This window comes from Cynocephalus volans, chromosome 2, assembly GCF_027409185.1.
Source record: "Cynocephalus volans isolate mCynVol1 chromosome 2, mCynVol1.pri, whole genome shotgun sequence".
Classification (NCBI taxonomy): Eukaryota; Metazoa; Chordata; class Mammalia; order Dermoptera; family Cynocephalidae; genus Cynocephalus; species Cynocephalus volans.
Window position 1 is genome coordinate 97,755,036 of NC_084461.1, and position 22,223 is coordinate 97,777,258.

Genomic DNA, 22,223 nt, shown 5'->3' on the forward strand with positions numbered 1-22,223 from the left:
TGAGATATTTGTAGATTCACATATAGTTGTAAGAAATAATATAGAGATTCCATTTACTCTTGATCTAGTTTTCCCAACGATAGTATCTTGTAAAACTGTAGTACAATATCACAATCTGGATATTGACATTGCTACAGGAAGATGCAGAACATTTCCATCACCATAAGGATCCCTCATGTTGCACTTTTATATGTTCTTTCCTGCCTGCAGCCCCCTTTCAGCCCCCAGCAACCACTAATCTGTTCCTTATTTGTACAATTTTGTCATTTTTAAAAGAGCTATATGAGTGTAATTATACAGTATGTAAACTTTGGGGATTGGCTTTTTTTCACTCAGAAAAATTCTCTGGAGATTCATCCAGGTTGCTGCATGTATAAACAGTCCATTTCTTTTTATTGCTGAGTACTATTTCATGGTATGGGTGTACACAGTTTGTTTAGCTAACCTATTGAAAGGCGTCTGGGTTTTTTCCAGTTTGGGGCTATTATGAATCAAGCTGTTATAAACATTCGTGCATAGACTTTTATGTGAACATAACTTTTCATTTCTCTGGGAAGTGAAACTCCAGGAGTGCAATTGCTGGGTCATATGCTAGTTGTATGTTTAGTTTTTTAAGAAACTGCCAAACTATTTTCCAGAGGGGCTGTTCCATTTTTATATTCCTACCAGTTTTTCCTCATCCTCATCAGCAGTTGGTATTATCACTGTTTTTTGTTTTAGATATTCTGATAGGTATTTAATGATAGCTCATTGTGGTTTTCATTTGCTTTTCTGTAATGACTAATGACGTTGAACATCTTCATGTGCTTATTTGCCATCTGTATATTTTTTGTGGTGAAAGGTCATTTGCCTTTCATGATTTTCTAATTAGATTGTTTGGGTTTTTTACTGCTCATCATCTAAAAATTGAGATATAATTCATATATCATAAATCCATCCTTTTAAAGTGTACAATTCAGTAGTTTTTAGCATACTCAAAACTTGTGTAACCACCACATAGATAATTTCAGAACATGTTAATTAGCACAAAAGAAAACCCAATATGCATTAGCAATCACTCCCCATTGCTCCTCCTTCAGCTCTTGGTAACCCCTAATCTACTTCTTTTCTTTTCCTTTTTTATTGAAACATAACTGATTATACATGTTTGTGCGGTACAGAGTTGTCTATCAGTATTTGTGTACAATACGTGATGATCAAACCAGGATTATTAGCATTTTCATCACTATGAAACGTGATTATTCTTTCTGTCCATTACCCAATTTCTTTTTTTTTTTCCCTGTATCGCACGGTGTAATTTTCTTTCTTTTTTTTTTTTAATTTTATTATGTCAATATACATTGTGGCTGATTATTGTTGCCCATGACCAAAACCTCCCTCCCTCCTCCCTCCCCCCCCCAACAATGTCCTTTCTGTTTGCTTGTCATATCAACTTCAAGTAATTGTGGTTGTTATATCTTCTTCTCCCCCCCCCCCGGTTTGTGTGTGTGTGTGTGTGTGTGTGTGTGTGTGTGAATTATACATTAATTTTTAGCTCCCACCAATAAGTGAGAACATGTGGTATTTCTCTTTCTGTGCCTGACTTGTTTCACTTGATATAATTCTCTCGAGGTACATCCATGTTGTTGCAAATGGCAGTATTTCATTCGTTTTTATAGCTGAGTAGTATTCCATTGTGTAGATATACCACATTTTCCGTATCCACTCATCTGATGATGGACATTTGGGCTGGTTCCACCTCTTGGCTATTGTAAAGAGTGCTGCGATGAACATTGGGGAACAGGTATACCTTCGACTTGATGATTTCCATTCCTCTGGGTATATTCCCAACAGTGGGATAGCTGGGTCGTATGGTAGATCTATCTGCAATTGTTTGAGGAACCTCCATACCATTTTCCATAGAGGCTGCACCATTTTGCAGTCCCACCAACAATGTATGAGAGTTCCTTTTGCTCCGCAACCTCGCCAGCATTTATCGTTCAGAGTCTTTTGGATTTTAGCCATCCTAACTGGGGTTAGATGGTATCTCAGTGTGGTTTTGATTTGCATTTCACGGATGCTGAGTGATGTTGAGCATTTTTTCATATGTCTGTTGGCCATTTGGATATCTTCCTTAGAGAAATGCCTACTTAGCTCTTTTGCCCATTTTTTAATTGGGTTGCTTGTTTTTTTCTTGTAAAGTTGTTTGAGTTCCTTATATATTCTGGATATTAATCCTTTGTCAGATGTATATTTTGCAAATATTTTCTCCCACTCTGTTGGTTGTCTTTTAACTCTGTTAATTGTTTCTTTTGCTGTGCAGAAGCTTTTTAGTTTGATATAATCCCATTTGTTTATTTTTCCTTTGGTTGCCCGTGCTTTTGGGGTCATATTCATGAAGTCTGTGTCCAGTCCTATTTCCTGAAGTGTTTCTCCTATGTTTTCTTTAAGAAGTTTTATTGTTTCAGGGTGTATATTTAAATCCTTAATCCATTTTGAGTTGATTTTAGTATACGGTGAGAGGTATGGATCTAGTTTCATTCTCCTGCATATGGATATCCAGTTATCCCAGCACCATTTGTTGAAGAGGCAGTCCCTTCCCCAGTGAATAGGCTTGGTGCTTTTGTCAAAGATCAGATGGCAGTAAGTGTGTGGGTTGATTTCTGGATTCTCTATTCTATTCCCTTGGTCAGTGTGTCTGTTTTTATGCCAGTACCATACTGTTTTGGTTATTATAGCTTTGTAGTATAGCTTAAAGTCAGGTAGTGTTATGCCTCCAGCTTTATTTTTTTTGCTCAGCATTGCTTTGGCTATGGGTGGTCTTTTATTATTCCATATAAATGTCTGTATATTTTTTTCCATTTCTGAAAAAAATGTCTTTGGAATTTTGATGGGGATTGCATTGAATTTGTATATCACTTTGGGTAGTATGGACATTTTCACTATGTTGATTCTTCCAATCCAAGAGCATGGGATATCTTTCCATCTTCTTGTATCCTCTCTAATTTCTCTCAGCAGTGGTTTGTAGTTCTCATTATAGAGATTTTTCACATCCTTGGTTAACTCAATTCCTAAGTATTTTATTTTTTTGGTGGCTATTGTAAATGGGCAGGCTTTCTTGATTTCTCGTTCTGCATGTTCACTATTGGAGAAAAGAAATGCTACTGATTTTTGTGTGTTGATTTTGTATCCTGCTACTGTGCTGAAATGATTTATCAATTCCAAGAGTTTTTTTGTACAGGTTTTAGGCTGTTCAATATATAGGATCATGTCATCTGCAAACAGGGACAGTTTGACTTCATCTTTTCCAATCTGGATGCCCTTTATTTCCTTCTCTTCTCTGATTGCTCTGGCTAGTACTTCCAACACTATGTTGAATAGGAGTGGTGAGAGTGGGCATCCTTGTCTAGTTCCTGTTCTTAAAGGAAAAGCTTTCAGCTTTTCCCCATTCAGGATGATATTGGCTGTAGGTTTGGCATAAATGGCTTTAATTATGTTGAGATACTTTCCCTCTATACCTAACTTATAGAGGGTCTTTGTCATGAATGAGTGCTGAACTTTATCAAATGCTTTTTCAGCATCTATAGAGATGATCATATGGTCCTTGTGTTTGACTTTATTAATATGGTGTATCACATTTATTGATTTGCGTATGTTGAACCAACCTTGCATCCCTGGGATGAATCCCACTTGATCGTGATGAATAATTTTACGTATGTGTTGCTGTATTCTGTTTGCTAGTATTTTAGTGAGGATTTTTGCATCTATATTCATCAAGGATATCGGCCTGTAGTTTTCTTTTTTGGTTATATCTTTACCTGGGTTTTGGTATCAGGATGATGTTTGGTTCCTAGAATGAGTTTGGGAGATTTGCGTCCGTTTCAATCTTTTGGAATAGTTTGTAAAGAATCGGTGTCCAATGCCTCTTTGAATGTTTGGTAAAATTCTGCTGTGAATCCATCTGGTCCTGGGCTTATCTTTGTTGGGAGCCTTCTGATAACAGCTTCAATCTCCTTTATTGTTATTGATCTGTTCAAATTTTCTATGCCTTCATGGTTCAGTTTTGGGAGGTTGTGTGTGTCCAGAAATTTATCCCTTTCCTCCAGATTTTCAAATTTATTGGCGTATAGTTGTTTATAGTAGTCTCGAATGATTCCTTGTATTTCAGATGAATCAGTTGTAATATCGCCATTTTCATTTCTAATTTTTGTTATTTGAGTCTTCTCTCTTCTTTTTTTTGTTAGCCTTGCTAATGGTTTGTCAATTTTATTTATCTTTTCAAAAAACCACCTTTTGATTCATTGATCTTTTGAATTGTTTTCTGAGTTTCAATTTCATTCAGTTCTGCTCTGATCTTAATGATTTCTTTCCGTCTGCTAACTTTAGGTTTGGATTGTTCTTGTTTTTCTAGTTCTTTAAGGTGAAGTCTTAGGTTGTTCACTTGCCATCTTTCCATTCTTCAGAGGTGAGCATTTAATGCAATAAATTTCCCCCTTAATACTGCTTTTGCAGTATCCCACAGGTTTTGGTATGCTATATCATTTTTTCATTAGTTTCAATAAATTTTTTGATTTCCTGCTTGATTTCTTCTTGGACCCATATGTCGTTAAGTAGAATGCTGTTTAATTTCCATGTGTTTGTATAGTTTCCAGAGTTTCGTTTGTTATTAATTTCTAGTTTTAATCCATTGTGGTCTGAGAAAATACATGGGATAATTCCAATTTTTTTGAATTTATTGAGACTTGATTTGTGACCTAATATGTGATCTACCCTGGAGAATGATCCATGTGCTGATGAGAAGAATGAATATTCTGAGGTTGTTGGATGGAATGTTCTGTAGATATCTGCCAATTCCAATTGGTGTAGAGTCTGGTTAGAGCTTGTGTTTCTCTACTGATTCTTTGCCTAGATGATCTGTCTAATATTCACAGTGGGGTGTTTAGGTCCCCTGCTATTATGGTATTAGTGTCTATTTCCTTCTTTAGGTCTAATAGAGTTTGTTTTATAAATCTGGCTGCTCCAACATTGGGTGCGTACATATTTATGATTGCTATGTCTTCTTGATGGATCAGTCCTTTTATCATTAAGTAGTGTCCCTCATTGTCTCTTTTTATGGTTTTTAGTTTAAAGTCTATTTTGTCAGATATAAGAATAGCTACTCCAGCTCGTTTTTCTTTTCTGTTTGCATGGTAAATCATTTTCCATCCTTTCACTCTTAGTCTGTGTGAATCTTTATGGGTGAGGTGGGTCTCTTGTAGGCAGCATATAGTTGGGTCCTCCTTTTTGATCCAGTCAGCCAGTCTGTGTCTTTTGATTGGGGAATTTAAGCCTTTTACATGAAGAGTTGTTATTGAAAGGTGTTGATTTATTCCTAGCATTTTATTAGTTGTTTGGTTGTCTAGGTGTCTTTTTTTCCTTGCTTTCTGATTTACTGTTTGGTTTCTGTGTTTTTTGGTTCCTTAGATGGTAGATAGCGTTTTTGTTTGATTGTTTTCCTTTCCTGAATGCCATTTTTATTATACTAGTGGGTTTTGATTTTTCTTGGGTTTTTATGGCAATGGTAGTTATTTTTCAGGACCCAAACCCAGTACTCCCTTGAGGATTTCTTGTAAGGGTGGTCGTGTGGTAGTGAACTCCCGCAGTTTTTGTTTGTCTGAGAAATATACTGTTTGCCCTTCATTTTGGAAGGATAGCCTTGCAGGGTAAAGTATTCTTGGCTGGCAATCTTTGTCTTTTAGTATTTTGAAAATATCATCCCATTCCTTTCTAGCTTTTAGGGTTTGTGATGAAAAGTCTGATGTTAACCTGGTTGGGGCTGCTTTATAGGTGATTTGACGCTTCTCTCTTGCAGCTTTTAAGATTCTCTCTTTGTCTCTGTGTTTTGCCAATTTGACTATGAGATGTCTTGGAGAAGGCCTTTTTGGGTTGAATACGTTTGGAGATCGTTGAGCTTCCTGGATCTGAAGATCTGTGATTTTTCCTATACCTGGGAAGTTTTCTGCCACTATTTTGTTGAATATGTTTTCAATGGAATCTCCATTTTCCTCCCCTTCTGGAATACCCATGACTCGGATATTTGAGTGCTTAAAGTTGTCTGATATCTCTCTCAGATTTTCTTCAGTGTCTTTGATTCTTTTTTCTTTCTTTTTGTCTGCTTGTGTTATTTCAAACAGCCCATCTTCAAGTTCAGAGGTTCTCTCTTCAACTTCGACAAGCCTGCTGGTTAAACTCTCCATTGTGTTTTTTATTTCGCTGAATAACTTCTTCAGTTCAGCAAGTTCTGCTACATTTTTTTTCAGGACATTGATTTCCTTGTACATTTCCTCTTTCAGGTCCTGTATACTTTTCCTCATTTCATCATGATGTCTAGCTGAGTTTTCTTGTATCTCATTCAGTTTCCTTAGAATTATCACTCGAAATTCCTTGTCAGTCATTTCAAGGGCTTCTTGTTCTATAGGATCTAGAGTTTGAGATTTATTAACTTTTGGTGGTGTACTTTCTTGATTTTTTGTATTTCTGGTATTTTTTTTTTTATGTTTATTCATTGTGGCAGGGGGTTTCACAGTCCACCAGTTTGAGACTATTGACTAACTAAGATGTTGCTGTGGTTGCTAATTTGGTATTGCTACCTCTGTGACTACTCAGTTGGCCTTTAGTGCCTTGTGTGTATGGTTGCCTCGGGTCTTGGGCTTCTCCGGGGAGCCACCTCTCTGGTCAGCTTGGACTCTGCTGGGCTGGTGGATCACGTACCACAGGGTGTGTGATGTCTGTTGAGCTTTCACTTGCCATGCAGGACTTCTCCCTGTTCCATGCGCTCTGGCCCGGGGTTTTGGATCATGCAGTGGCAACCCCACAGGGTGTGTGGTTTCTGTCGAGTCTCCGCCTCCCTGGCCGCACGTCTCCCCACTCTGTGCGAACTGGGCTGGGCTGGGACGTGTCTTCTGCAACCCTCGTCTATCAGCTGGGCCTTCAAGACCCTGCTTGGTGCCGCCTCACCCAGGAAGTCCACCAGGTTTCTGCTAGGCACAGATGACCGGTCGCTCTGGGTGCCTTTGTAGCACTGTGTAGATCTTTCTTGGGACTTATCACCTTCCTCCTGGTATCGCGGTTATTTGTGTACTTGTCTTATCTCCCACACCAGAGCGTGAGCTCCTCGGGGGAGGAGCCCGCAGCACACGGTTCACCTTTGTATCCCCCCGGCCCGGACGAGTCCAGTGCCCCTCTACAGACCACTCTCTGGCAGGTTTAAGCGGACCTGGGAACTCTCCTACCACACTATTCCCAACCAGAAATTGGTTAGGCGTTTTTTTGAACTGGTGGCCGCATAGATGGTATCTGCCTCCCAGTAACAGGAAGTTGACCGGGGGCTGGAGTCCAGGGTGTGGTGGAGTGACAGTCGGCCCCACCCATACTTCCTTGCCCTCCCGACACTGGCCGGGGACGCCCCACGCCACCAGCCCCACCAGAGAACCATGGAGGGAGTGGGAGGGGAGGCCAGCCCACAGGCCCCGAGAAGCCCCATGCCGGGGCAAGCATGTGGGAAGGCTCAGTGAGGAGGCAAGCCGGGCTCGAGCGGCCACCACCTGAGAAAATGGAGGCAGCCCTGGGGCGGTGAGTGGCCTGGTGATGCAGGCAGAAGCCAGGTGGGTGTCAGCCCCCCGAGCAGGGCTGGGCCAGGGGTCACTCACAGGGCTGTGCCAGGTCAGGCGGTCACTCTCTGCCTCGGGTTTGTCGTCTTCCCTGTTCTCGGTTCTCGTCGCCTCGGGCTGCTTGCTCGGTCCCACGGCGCAGCCGGGCACTCCCAGGAATCTTCTTTTATACCGGCCTGAAACCTCGAATCCTGAATAGGGCAGCTGGCTGCCTTCAGCGCAGCCCCAGCCTCCAGGATCCTGTTTGCATCCACAGCAGCCCTGGCGCCGTGTTCCCTGTTTAGAGACTCACTTTTGCAGCTACGAAACAGTTCTTTTCCTGTTCCATACTTCAAAGCTGTTGCCTGTAAATGAAGCAGCCTCTCCTGCCGAGGGCATAGTGGTGGCCAGCCCCCATGACGGGTCACCAGCAGCGGTCCTCTCTTAAGAGATGGCGAGAGGAAGGTCCACAAGTTTCCCGGCTGCCTGAGGCCCAGTGACCGCCTTTTCCACCTCAGCTACTCCACGCCAACCGCAGCAGCCACCGCCATCTTGAAACCTACCACATTACCCAATTTCTCTCTAGGCCCACTCCCCTTCTCCTTTTTCCACCTCTACTAACCTGCTCTCGCCTTCTGAAATTTCAAGGTATTATTGTGGTTGTCCCTTCCTTCCTCCCTCTCCTTCCCTTCCCTCCTCTCTCTCTCTCTCTTTTGTTTATTTTTTAGCTCCCACTTATGAATGAGGACATGTGGTATTTCTCTTTCTGTACCTGGCTAATTATTTCACTTAACATAATTTTCTTTAAGCTCATTCATGTTGCTGCAAATGGCAGAACTGCATTCTTTTGTAAGGTGGTGTAGTATTAAATTGTGTATATATACCACATTTTCTTTATCCAGTTGTCCATCAATGAACATTTAGGTTGGTTCCATATCTTGTCTATTGCAAATAGAGCTGTGATAAACATGGGAATGCAGGTATCACTTTGACATGATGATTTCCATTCCTTTGGTATATTCTCAGTGGTGGAATTGCTGGATCATATGGTAGTTCTATCTGTAGTTGTTTGAGAAATTTCCATATTGCCTTACAAAATGGCTGTACTAATTTACAGTCCCACCAACAGTGCAGAAGGATTCCCCTTTCTCTGCATCTTTCTGTGCATCCTTGTCAGCATTTAACTGTTTTTTTGATAATAGCCAGTCTAATTGGGGTGAGATGATATTTCAATGTGGTTTTGATTTTCATTTCCGTGATGATTAGTGACATTGAGCATTTTTTCATATAGCTGGTGGCCGTTTGTATGTCTTCCTTTGAGAAATGTCTATTCAGCAACTCCTTTGCCCATTTTTAAATCAGGTTATTTGTTTTTTACTGTCAAGTTGTTAGTTCCTTGTATATTCTGAATATTAGTCCCTTGTTGGATGCCAGATTGCAAATATTTTCTCCCATTCTGTAGGTTGTCTCTTTACCCTGTTAATTGTTTCTTTTGCTGTGCAGAAGCTTTTTAGCTTGATATAATCCCATTTGTTTTTTTTTTCTTTTGTTCTTTTTTTGCCTGTTCTTTTAGGTGTCTTACTCATAATTTTGCCCAGTCTACATCTGGAAGTGTTTCCCTTATGTTTTCTTTTATGAGTTCTATAGTTTCAGGGCTTATGTTTAAGACTTTAACCCATTTTGAGTTAATTTTGGTATATGGCAAGATGTGTGGATCTAGTTTCATTCTTCTACACATGGATATCCAGTTTTCCCAGTGCCATTTACTGAAGAGGCTGTCTTTTCCTCAAAGTATGTTCTTGGGGCCTGTAGTGGATTGAATTATGTCCCCCCAGAACTCATTGGAGCTTGAACTGTGTTCCCCAAGTTTTATGTATTAGAAACTTAGCCCCAACTGTGATTGTTAAGAGGGTGAGAAATCTTAATATGGTAATTGAGAGGTGGAACCTTGAAGAAGTGATTGGATTGTTGGACCATGCTGTAGTGAATGTATTAAAAATGGTGGTCAAGGGCATGGTTCTGAGGGCTTTAAAAGAAGAGGAGAGTCTGTCTTTCTCTCTCTTGCTCACTCTGCTCTCTTTGCTTCCACCATCTTGCAATGTGAGACCCCTGGGTCACTGTCACCACCACCAGATGCACTTTGGACTTCCCACATTCAGGAACTGTAAGCAATAAATGTCATTTTTCTTTATAAATCACCCAGTCTCAGGTACTCTGTTACAGCAACAAAAATGGACTAATACAGGGCCTTTGTCAAAGATCAGTTGGCTGTAAGTATGTGGGTTGATTTCTGGGTTTTCCATTCTGTTCCATTGGTCCATGTGTATGTTTTCATGCCAGTACCATGCTATTTTGGTTACTATAGCTTAGTAGTATAATTTGAAGCCAGGTAATGTAATACCTCCTGCTATATATATATATATGTATGTATATATATATATGTATATATATATGTATTTATGTATGTATGTATTTATTTATTTATTTATTGTGCAAGATTGCTTTGGCTATATGGGACCTTTTTTGTTCCATATGAATGTTAGGATTGTTTTTTTCTATTTCTGTGAAGAATGTCCTTGGTATTTTGATGGAGATTGCATTGAATCTGTAGATCAAAGGGTTTGGGTAGTGTGGACATTTTCAGAACATTAATTCTTCCAATCTGTGAACATGGAATGTCTTTCCATCTTTTGGTGTCCTCTTTAATTTCTTTCTGCAGTGTTTTATAGTTCTCATTTTAGAGATCTTTCACCTCCTCATTTAAATTTATTCCTAGGTATTTTATCCTTTTGGTAGCTACTGTAAATGGGCTTGCTTTCTTGATTTCTTTTTCTGTGTATTCATTGTTGGTGTATAAGAATGCTACTGATTTTTGTGTGTTGATTTTGTACCCTGCGATTTCTCTGAATTCATTTATCAGCTCCAGGAGTTTTTTGGTAGAAGTCACAGGTTTTTCTATATATAGGATCATGAACAAGGACAATTTAACTTCATCTTTTCCAATTTGGATGCCGTTTATTTCTTTCTCTTGACTGACTGTTCTGGCTAATACTTCCAATACTATGTTGAATAGGAGTGTTGAGAATGGGCATCCTTGTCTTGATCCTGTTCTCAAAGGAAAAGCTTTCAGCTTTTCCCCATCCAGCATGATGTTGGCAGTGAGTTTGTCATACTTGTCTTGTTATGTTGAGATACTTTCCTTATATAAATAATTTGTTGAGAGTCTTTATCATGAAGGGATGCTGAATTTTGTCAAATGCTTTTTCTGAGTCTGTTGATATTATCATATAGCGTTTGTCCTTGATTTTACTGATGTGGTATATACTTTCTATCTATATGCATTTGCCTGTTCTGGACATTTAATATAAATGGGATCATACAATATGTGGCCTTTTGTGACTGGCATCTTTTACTTGGCTTATATTTTCAAGGTTCATCCATGTTGTAGCACGTATCAGTACTTCATTCCTTTTTATGGCCAAATAGTATTGCATTATATGGATATACCACATTTTATTTATCTGTTTATCTGTCATTTAAGTAGTTTTCACTTTGGGGCTACTATGAATAATGCTACTAAGATCATTTGCATACAAGTTTTGTGCACACATTATTTTCACTTCTATTGGGTATACAACTAGGAGTGGAATTGCTGTGTCATATGTAACTCCATGTTTAATTTTTGGAGAACTGCCAAACTATTTTCCAAAGCTGTTTCACTACTTTACATTCCTACCATCAACATATGAGTGTACAGGTGAGCTTTGAGCATTCCTTATATATTCTAGATACTGTTGCTTTTCAAATACATGGTTGGCAAATGTTTTCGCCCAGTCTATATCTTTTCTTTTCATCCTTTTACTAGGGTCTTTCACAGAACAGAAGTCTTTAATTTTGACAAAGTCAAATTTATCAATTTTTCCTTTTATGGATTATGCTTTTGGAGTCAAGTTCAAGAACTCCTTGCCTAGCTCTAGATTCTAAATAGTTTATCTATGTTTTTCTAAAATTTTTATAGTTTTACCTTTTGTATTTAAGTCTGTGATCCATTTTTAGTTAATATTCATATAAGGTGACAGGTAGAGTTTTATTTTTATTTTATTTTATTTTTTGCTTATGAATGTCTAATTGGTCCAGCACCACTTCTTGAAAAGGCTATCTTTCCGTGTTGAAATGTGCCTTTCCATCTTAATCAAACATCAGTTGGTCATGTTTATATAGGTCAGTTTTGGGTTCTCTACTGTGTTTCATTGATCTGTAAGTCTATCTCCCTGCTAATAACACACAGCCTTGATTATTGTAATTGTATAATGTCTTGAAATTTAATAAACTGATTTCTTTCACTTCATTCTCTTTCAAATTGTTTTTGCTATAACAGTTTCTTTGCCTTTCCATAAAATTTTAGGGTAATCTTTTATATATCTACAAAAAGTCTTGCTGGAATTTTGTTAGAATTTGTGTTATATCAATTTTGGGAAAACTGGCATCTTTACTATAGGTCATTCAATCCATGAACATGGCATGTTTCTACATTTATAATATTCTTTGATTTCATTATCAGCATTTTGCAGTTTCCATCAGTCAAATTCTGTCCATGTTTGTTAGATTTACACCTAAATATTTCTTTTTATTTTGAGAGATTGTAAATGGTATTTTATTTTTAATTTTGGTGTCCATGAACTCATTGCTAGTATAAAGAAATAAAACTGATTTTTGTTAATGTTTATCTTATATCCCGCAACCTTGCTGAACTTATTGGTTGTAAGAATTTTTGTGTGTGGATGTCTTGGGATTTTCTACATAGACAGTTGTTTCATATGCAAATCGGGGCAGTTTTACTTCTTCCTTTCAAATCTGTATGCTTTTGATTTCCTTTTCTTGCCTTATTGCACAGGCTAGAACTTCCAATACTATGTTGAATAAGAGTGGTGAGAGTAGTCATCCTGATGTTGTTCCTAATCTTAGTGGGGAGGCATTCAATCTTTCACCATTAAGTATAATGTAGTTTTTTGTAGATGCCTTTATCAAGTTGAGGCCCTCTCGGCCTTCTGTCTCTATTTTTCCATGTACTCACAGGAGTAGAATTGAATGCAAGTCCCAGATCTGTTTTCCTTCATTTCCTCCTTTCCTCATCTCTTAAAGAGCTTACTATAGTTGAAACACAGTGTTCCCTGCATGAAGCCTTTTTCTGCCTTCCTTCCTGCCCCTGCAAGTTTCACCGTCTTCCAAGATATCCACCTGTATGATTTCCACAGGCCCACCACCCCTTTCCATACCCATCCTCCATTCCTTCACCTCTCCTTTAGTAGTCATTCCCACTTTCCAAGAAAAATGTGCCACCCACACATCTACCACTCACAGGGGACATGCCTTTTATTCTCACAGCACCCCTTTCCAATTGATAGGCAGGTATTATTCTTCCCTTACAACAAATGAGAAAACTAAGCCATCTCAAGATAAAGGAGCAGCTGGTTAAGAGCAGAGCCAAGGCTGGAAAGCAAGAAGTCATCTGACTTCCAGCTGAGCCATGTGGACCTGCAGAAAGGAGAAAACTCCTCACACATTACTCACTATTATTCTGCTCCAGTGGTGACTTATGCTGTCTAATCAGATACCTTGTACTTGACTTTCAGTGGTTGAACCAGTTATCACCATGAAGCTCCTCAATATAAATGATCGTGGATGGAGAAAGAATTGAAGAACTCTCAGAATCATTTAGAGAGATTTAAAAGGATACAAATGCCCAGGCTTTGTCCTGAGGGAAAGGAGGTGGAAGAGTTACTCTATTTCTCTGAGGGTGAAGTCAGCCATAGATATTCTTCTAAGGTTTCTGTAGGTATTTCTAATATGCAGCTGTGATGGAAAACCACTGAACTAAACTCATTCTCAAGTTCTAACTTATTCCTCATGTTTCTTAAGTGTATGCAAAGAACAGAGGACTTGACTCTTTCTGAGCAACCTTAACTTGGCAAAGCTATATAACCCTTTCTGTTCTTCACTCTTCACTAGTAGAAAGAGAAGTGACAGCAGTACCCATTGGTCCAAAATTGTGAAGATGACTGAGGTGGGAGTTGCAGTATTGATGCCTGCATCAGAAGAGGTTCCTAAGTCACCCAGCAGGACATATTCCCTCCCCCACCTTTACCACAAAGGTAAGGAGGGTACAGGCTGACCAGAGAGGCTGGAGCCTCAGATAACACAGTATCAGAGATGGAGTCAGGCGTGAGCTCTGAGAACAGCTGCTCCTGTCATGCCCAGAGTTTTGAGACAAAAGCTGTCTCTCTTTTGAAAAGCATAGTAGGGGATGTGGAAGAACAAAAAGCTGTCACTTTAACTTATATAAGCAGGGTCATCTTCTTACTTCCTCCAAAAGTAAAAGGTTATTTTTTTTTTTCAGTTCACTATTAGTTTTTTGACAGATGAACCAAGCCAAAGCAGTTTCCCTGTTTGCAGATGGTAGGTGCCCTTGAACAGGAAATGACCTTCTTCTACCTCTTATTGCCACACAGCTTTGGGAGGGACATACAAGGAGTAGTGAGGAAGGGGACAGCCACCCAACCAGCCAGATCAGCCAAATCAGCCCTGCAGATCAACACACTGACAGATGTCCCAACCAGATGGTGCACACATCCAGTTGATAAATACTCCCTAGTAATATGTAATCTAGGGAAGAAAACATTTCTGCCATGAGGGCACTTGCCCAAGAACAAATGGTTGATATCAGCCTGCTGAAAGTCGGGCTTGAAGAGGACCACAAAGGTCTCTGTCATGAAGGAATGAAAATGCTGCCTTGTGTCCCTCACCTCCCATATCTGATGCCTGAAATCTCACCATTAGCATCCCACTCTGATTTAAGGATTTCTGCTGTATTAAAATACAAATACACTCATGAAACCAAGACAACTTTTTAGCCATTCAGTTCTTAGGCTGAAAGGACTACAGATACTTTTTGAGAGCAAGTTTACAGATGAGGGAAGCATGGTGGTTAATTTTATGTGTCAACTTGACTGGACCATGGATATACAGATATCTGATTAAACATTATTTTTAGGGGTGTTTATGAGAGTATTTCTGGAAGAGGTTAGCATTTTAACTGGTGAACTGAGTGAAGTAGGTGGCCCTTCCCAATGCGGGTGGCCTCACCCCATTCATTGAGGGTCTGAATAGAACAAAAAAACAAAGGAAGTTTGGATTTGCCTTCCCTCTGCCTGACTGGTTGAGCTGGGACATTGATCTTCTGTCTTTGTACCCGGACTGGAATCTACACCATCAGCTCTCAGGCTTTTGAACTACATGATTGGCTCTCCGGGGTCTTCTTTCCTTTGAAGATGGCAGATCATGGGACTTCTCAGCCTCCATAATTGTCTTAGCCAATACCTTGTAATAAATCTCTTTATATATATATACATATATTTATTGGTCCTGTTTATTTGATATATATATATACACACACACACACACACGTGTGTGTGTGTGTGTGTGTGTGTGTGTGTGTGTGTGTGTAATTAGTTCTGTTTATCTGGGGACTAATTTTCTTAGTTTCTTATGTTTCTTCCTGACTAATATGGGAAGTAAGAAACACCATGAAGAAAGAGCAAGTTGGAAGTAGCAAGGTTAGGCTTCCTAAAGTGGTACCATGGAAAAGGTAAAGATTGGCTCTGCCATATTAGATAAGACATTTCACTCTGAGCAATTAATTATCCTTCAACTGCGATAATGACGCTGACCTCACAGTGTTGCTGTGGGGCCATATGTGAAATGATATATGTGACAACCCCTCAAGTGTCCTACAGATGCAATGAGCAAGCAGCTATTTTTCACACTCTTTCCGGGGGCTGCTACCACACTTTTTAAAATGTCCCTCTGAGCTAATTCTTCTCCTCAACAAGAACTTACATCAAATACTCCCTCATTACCACATTCAACAAAGCAGATCCCAGCTGTTAAGGACAAATTAGTGTTCCAGTTACCCCTCTCTCCTAGAGAGCAGCACCGCTCAGCTCTATAGGGAACATTTGCTTTTCAGAAACTAGCCTCGGGATCTTAAGGAAGAAGCCAGGAGACAAGCCGCAAGAAGGCCTGAGGAGACTCCTTGCCTGCTGCCCTCTCCCGAATATCTAGCAGCCTTGTCACAAAGCCCAGGGAAAAGAGTAAACAGGAGGTGATCCAGGGCCCCCAACAAAAGTGACTGTCTCCCCTTTTCACTGTGCCATGGGAGCAGCACTATACAGCGAGGGGCATAGTGGAGACTTTGCTCAGGATTGGGGCTGCCCAGAGTGTCAAGTATTGCAGAGCACGTGGGGATCTGCAACAGCTGTTTAGACCCTAACTGGACTCGTCACCCCCTTCCACTTACCATATCATAGAAGACTCTAACAGCCAGAGCTCTATTCAGTGTGTTCCTTCAGTGGAAGCCTCGGCCATTGATCCCTTCCAGGCCTCAGCTATCATTTTTAAGAAGAAGCTGGGTGGGTCACCAACAAGGGTTCACATAAGAGAACAATAGGGGCAGTGAAAGTCCCAGAAAACAGGCCATGGGAAAACCAGCTAAAGAAACTGAGGCCGGCAGGAGAAAAAGGCAAGGGAGCAAGATGTGAAAGGTCATTGCATGGAAAAAAGAGCCAGCTCATTCTGTGCAGCCTCTGAGAGCTCAGCTAGAACCAACGTGTTGGTGGAAATTAAGGAGCATTGGTCCCAGAAATGTTCCAACTAATAAGCTGCTCAACTTTAAGGCATCAGCGAATTAATGCATTCTTAAAATTCTCTTTCCATGAGGCTGCTGCATAGCCATATGAGTCTCTTGGTGAAATAGCTAAACTGTGCACTAATGGCAGTATGTGTTGTGCAAGAGAATAGATCAATTTTGTACTCCTTCTGTGTAGTTATGTTCAGATGTAAGCCTCATGGACACATGCAATAAAAGAAAAGATGATCCCTTTTTGCTGCCCTGATTCACAAGTTGCCTGCTGCTCTACGGCCTTTACCCCAAAGGTGCCGGGGTCTCAAGGACTACAGGTTTGGGGCCTGATGTATAATCTCTCTTCTCTTACTGACCTGGGCCCCCTTCTCCCATGAGTTGACCACCAACCCATCCCTTTGGAATATGCTGGATGGACATATGATGAAGTATGGAGGAAAATATTAGCACTAAAGAGATTTGAGTTGTGTCAAGGGAGAAGGAAGTAACGACTCTAAGAGTTGCCCATCTTTTGCAGACCCATTGAATCTGCAGCCCAGGAGGACTGGTCTCCTCTGGGACTTTCCTCACTTTCCCCTGTATGGTTAGTGCCTTGGTGGACCATCCAGTCTCTCATGCTTGACCACTGACAGGCAGTTTGGACCTTGCATTTCTTCCCCATCAAAATTCACCAGTGCCATGTTCCCTCAGGGGCTTGATCCCTACAGCACAGTAAGTTAATGGCCAGCAACCTTCCAGGCTTTAATTAAAGGAATAATGTGGGAAATTTAGGCATCGTGACTATGCAGGAAGTATTTCTGGTCAAGAGTGACCTTCTCAAAACACAGCACCTAGATTGTTGTCCAGCTCAGAGGTTTTCAAACTCTTTTACTTTCATACCCCTAAGAAAATCTTCATAAAGTATGTACCATTTTGAAATTTTTAAGTGGATACTAAAGATTTTCATCATAAATTTAAATACTTTCAAAGGATGTAACTTGGGGCATATCATAAATATCTCCATTTTAAAATGAAAGGTGAATTTCTTCTATAAAAGTATAAAGTCGAATTTAAATACCATGACAAAAAATAACCCATCATCATTCCATTTTTAAAAACAAGTACTTCTTTAACTTACAGAAATTTGACCTTTTTTGTATTTCTTCTTGAACTTAAATTTTCAGTCCACTTCACCCAAAGAACCTTATCCTAATGTAAAATGATTTTTGTTTGAAAATACTTTATTGGTCACCCTATCACATTTATCTGCAATTAAAATGTACCTAAATTGAATTTTTGCTTTAATTTTCTGTTTAATTTTTTTGTTTTCATAGATGAAAGCTGTAGGAATTGAGTGTTTTATTGTAGCAATGTAGTTCAATTCTTTGAATTCCTATGTTGTATGCCAAAATTCATATAGTGATCTATTATCAAAAAATATTTTTAATCTGTCACCTGACAAGGTCCTTCTTCAATGTTTTTTAAAGCAATGAATTGGGAAGTACCTGACTAGCAAAAAGATTTTTTCTACAGTCATTTGAACAATTCACATTCTCAATTTCTGGGAAGTATACCAAGAGAGCTTTACTAAGATTTATCAAATTATTGTTAATTATGTTGTAACACTTTCACTTAGACCCACCTTTGAAAACCACATATCCTCAGAAATGGCAGGAAGAACATTTACCTTTAATTTCATTACCTTTTTACCAAAACAATGCTTTTTGATAAAATGCTTTGATCTTATTTCTTGTTTTAAATATATTATCACTACTTTGGAGTTGCAGATTTAGCTCATTTATGGACAACGTCTGTCATAAAACCTCACTGGCAGGGCCAATCTTTTACTGTCAAACCAGTGAGTCAAATCAGATATAACTGTCAGAAAAAAAGTTTGACTTCATTTTTCAATACAAATAGCTATTTTGAGGAATATTATAAAAATCAATGAGAACTAAAAATATATCTTGTGAAACTGATCACTATACAAACAATCAAAATTAAAATGATACAGATTTAATATAATTAATTGTTCCATGCTTAAATAAGTTATAAAAACACTCTTTCTCATATAAAGCAAGAAGAATGATAAAAGGTCTGGTACATCTCCAGTAAAATTGTGTGAGGCTACTAAACACCGCTGACTGGCTTTCAAGAATAAAGAACTAGTGTGAAAATCGGAAACACCACTAATAATGTAATGGTTCTAGGCTGCTGATCAGTCTGGCAACACATATTTTTTGTTGTTATTATGAAAAAGATATTAAACATTTTATAAGATAAAATATGATGAGAACTTACTATAATTAAATAAGTACTTGATGCTATGGTTTGATACAAGAGGTTTTGACAACTTTATTAACTAATGCACATCAAATCTGAAGAACCACAAGAAAGTCTTTTATCCTTGGGTTTTATCCACTGTATCTTGTAAAAAAATGGTATTCCCAAAAGGCATTCTAGTTACACTCAAAATAATCAGCATTGCAAACCTGTACTGCTTTAGCTGTTCCAAGTTACTTTTCTTCCTAGTCAAGATACGTTCTAGGGACAGATATTGAGATAGTGGAAAATAAAGGTTTACAATTAACTACACAAAAAAACTACTTTTGGTGTTCAATGTCTCCCACTAATTTTTTCTTTGTTTCACTCTCTCAGGATTATCCTCAAGAGCAAGGCACTCACTGACAAGAGTCAAGAGGAAGAGGAGGAAAAGATGTTAAACAGAAATTGTCATTATTCCCCTTACTCCATATTACCATATATCTGAATTCTGAAAATCCATGAGTCCAAACACCTCATTTCTATCTAATCTAACATCATAATCACTTTAACATGTGTATAATAAGGGGATGCCCATAGCTCTGTGGATTTACGATTAATCATTAAAGGAACCTTGCTTTCTGTTTGCTATACCTGGGGTTTTGGTGTCATAATAAGATTTGGAATGCATAAGACTCATTTTTTTTTTTTTTTATGTGTAATGTAGGGAAAGGACTGTTATGAACACAGACTTATTCTTAGCAGATCAATTTTAGGGAAGAGCACAATATATACAGGGGATCTGGAAATTAATCCCCTTAAAACTATCCATGAGCACGTACTCCTTGGAAAGCTGTCACATACCTTTAGGCACACCTACCCCAGTTTGAAAATCATGAATCTATCATACCCATATATAGCTTAACCTGACTCAACCTAAGATTTTTTACCATGGGATCTCGGTCTCTGGAGGAGCATAATCAGCATTCCAAAGAGGGCCCAGAGAGGTGCAGATGGAATTGCAGCAGATAGATTTTGCAATCAGTATTAAGGAGCCTGTTTCCAGTCTAGTATTCATGGTCCTGCAAGTCCTCTTATCAAACCACGGCCCTTTGTTGGTGAAAATAAGCACATCACCATCCCCTCAAAAGCAGAGGACTGGTTTTTCAAACTGCCATGCCAACAAAGGCAGGCAGGTGATGTAAATGAATTAAGTAGACAGGGTGTAAGAAAAAAGGTGACGACTGGATCAAGAAGGGGCATGCCTCATCCTAAGGTGCAGGCGACTGTTAAGCTCCAACCCCACTATTGCTAGATCTTCCACTGTTCCACCTCGATTTTCATGTGAAATCTTCCAACTTGTAAATGTCGGCAATTAAATCAACATTTTAATAAAACATGTTGCAGGCAAAACACGTCTACAGCTTATATCTGGTCCACGGCTGTTGGTTAGCAATCTCCACCCAAAGGCAACATGGTGATATTTTTGCCTCTGGTGCAAGAACAAAGCAGTCTTTAATCAAAGTTTGGGTCTCCTACTCTGACTCCAGTTAGCTCTCCAATTCTCAGCTCTGCCTCAGCAGTTATTAACTCTTTACAAGTCCACAGCTGATACTCACACAGGAGTCCTGAAAGTTTAAACTGAAGTGCAGGGTCAATCATTTAATACTTCAGACTTTATGGAGGCAGAGGGGTTGTAATCAGTGAACATCATAACCCAAAGAGTTGGACAGAACTTTAGACATCATTTATTCCAGCTTCCCTGTTTATCCAGCTTCCAGTAACATTCTCTAAATATTCCTTTCAGGGCTGATAGCACATTGATTAGTAAATGGAAGCCGTGTAACCAGATGTTATAATTCCTATGCCCTCAGTCTATGGAGCTCCAAGGATTGTAAAAAGTTTTCCAACTGAAAGGAGAAACTATGATTCTAGTTTCAGCCCTTCTTACTTCCAGCCCCTGGCCTACAATTACACTGAGCTCTTTAATTTCAAGTAGTGTGCTGGTTTTAAAATATGTCTTTAAATTCTTTGGTATTTCTCTGTTCAGAAGATAGAGTTTAATTCCCTTCCTCCTTGAAGTCACTATACTTAGTGACTTGCTTCTAATGAATAGAATATGATAGATGATGATGACTTCTGAGAATAGGTCATAGGCATCTGGCTTGCTCCCAGCTCTCTCACATTATTCACTCTTGAGGAAGCCAGAAGTTAGGAGGACCCTTAAGCAACCCTATGAAGAGGCCCATGAATAGAAACAGTGAGGCATCTTGCCAACGCTCATGAAAATGAGCCATATTAGAAGCAGATTCTTCAGCCCCAATCAAGCCTTCAGATGACTGTGGTCCCTCCTGACATCTTGACTGCAACCTAAAGAGAGATCCTGAGCCATAACCACCAGCTAAACTGCTCCTGAATTCCTAAGCAACAATCTGTGGGATAAGAAGTTTGTTGTTTGAAGATGGAAAGTCTGGTTGTAATTTATGTGGCCATAGATAACTAATACAGACAGGCATAAAGCAACCCAGGCTGGACCACCCCCAGGGCTTGGCCTAACCACCTTTCTCTGTTCCCAAATTAGCGATGGCAAGAAGGCAGGATGTATCGCCTCACAGCTTTGAAAACCCTGCAGGCGATGAGGGCTTTTTGGGGGTAAGGAAAATGGGATTGTTTACAAGTTGAAAGGTAAGTATGTTTAAGGAGGACTTCCTTCCAGAGTATGCAAAGAAGTGGTGGTATCTCCATTTTAAGAATTTTCCGTTAGGTTGAACAAATTCTGATTATCTGGTAGACAACTGGGATTTAGTTCTGCCTTCAGGCCCCTTTCCCTCATTAATTTTAAAAGTTGAGGATAAATAGGACACTTAACCAAAATATGAGATGTGTATTAATTTCAAATTAAACTCAGTAATCCCCCAAATTAAAAGTCCGTCCTCACACAGACACATGTATCAAGACCTAAAATTTCTCAGAGAGCATCTGATGCCCACTCTCCAGAGGCTGAGCTCCTAGTTTGGGGACAATAATACCTTTAGCTCCTCTTCCTTCTTCTCTGGTTTTTATCTCAGAAGTCGTTCCTTAGCCTCTGTTCATTCAGGTGACACCCCAGTATCTGAACCCAACCATCCAATTTAGCAACTTGTATATAAACCAAGTTAAAGTTTCACTCCCATAATGGATGAGGAGAGACCAGCATGCATTTCTTACACTCAGGGAGAGCATAAATCCCCTGAACTGCCAGGTTTCAATGTCGCATGAGACCTCCAGAGGTGATCCTATCTAATCATCTGCTAGGCTCCGGAACTGGGTACATATGAATTAAGTTTTAATGACTTAAAATTCTATTTCAAATTTTTGTCCCCTCACAAGTTTAAGCCATTGTTTGTGTAGAAGTGCAAACAGTCCATGAAGAAGTGAGGTCAGGTATCTTTTGGTTGGATAAAGAATACCACAGAGTACATCTCAATGGCAAGGAGTAAGAAAGAATATGTTTTGATGTATGGGGGAAGCCCCGAAAGGGAGATAAAGTAGAAATAAAAGGATTTGGTCTAGTTCTCCTGTGTCCAGAGGCAGCTCTGCAAATACCATCTTAATGAGCCACTGCCTAGCCCCTAATCTCATATAACTCTCAAAAGGGAAAATGCGTGAAAGGCAGGGCTGATTCCATTTCTTTTGAT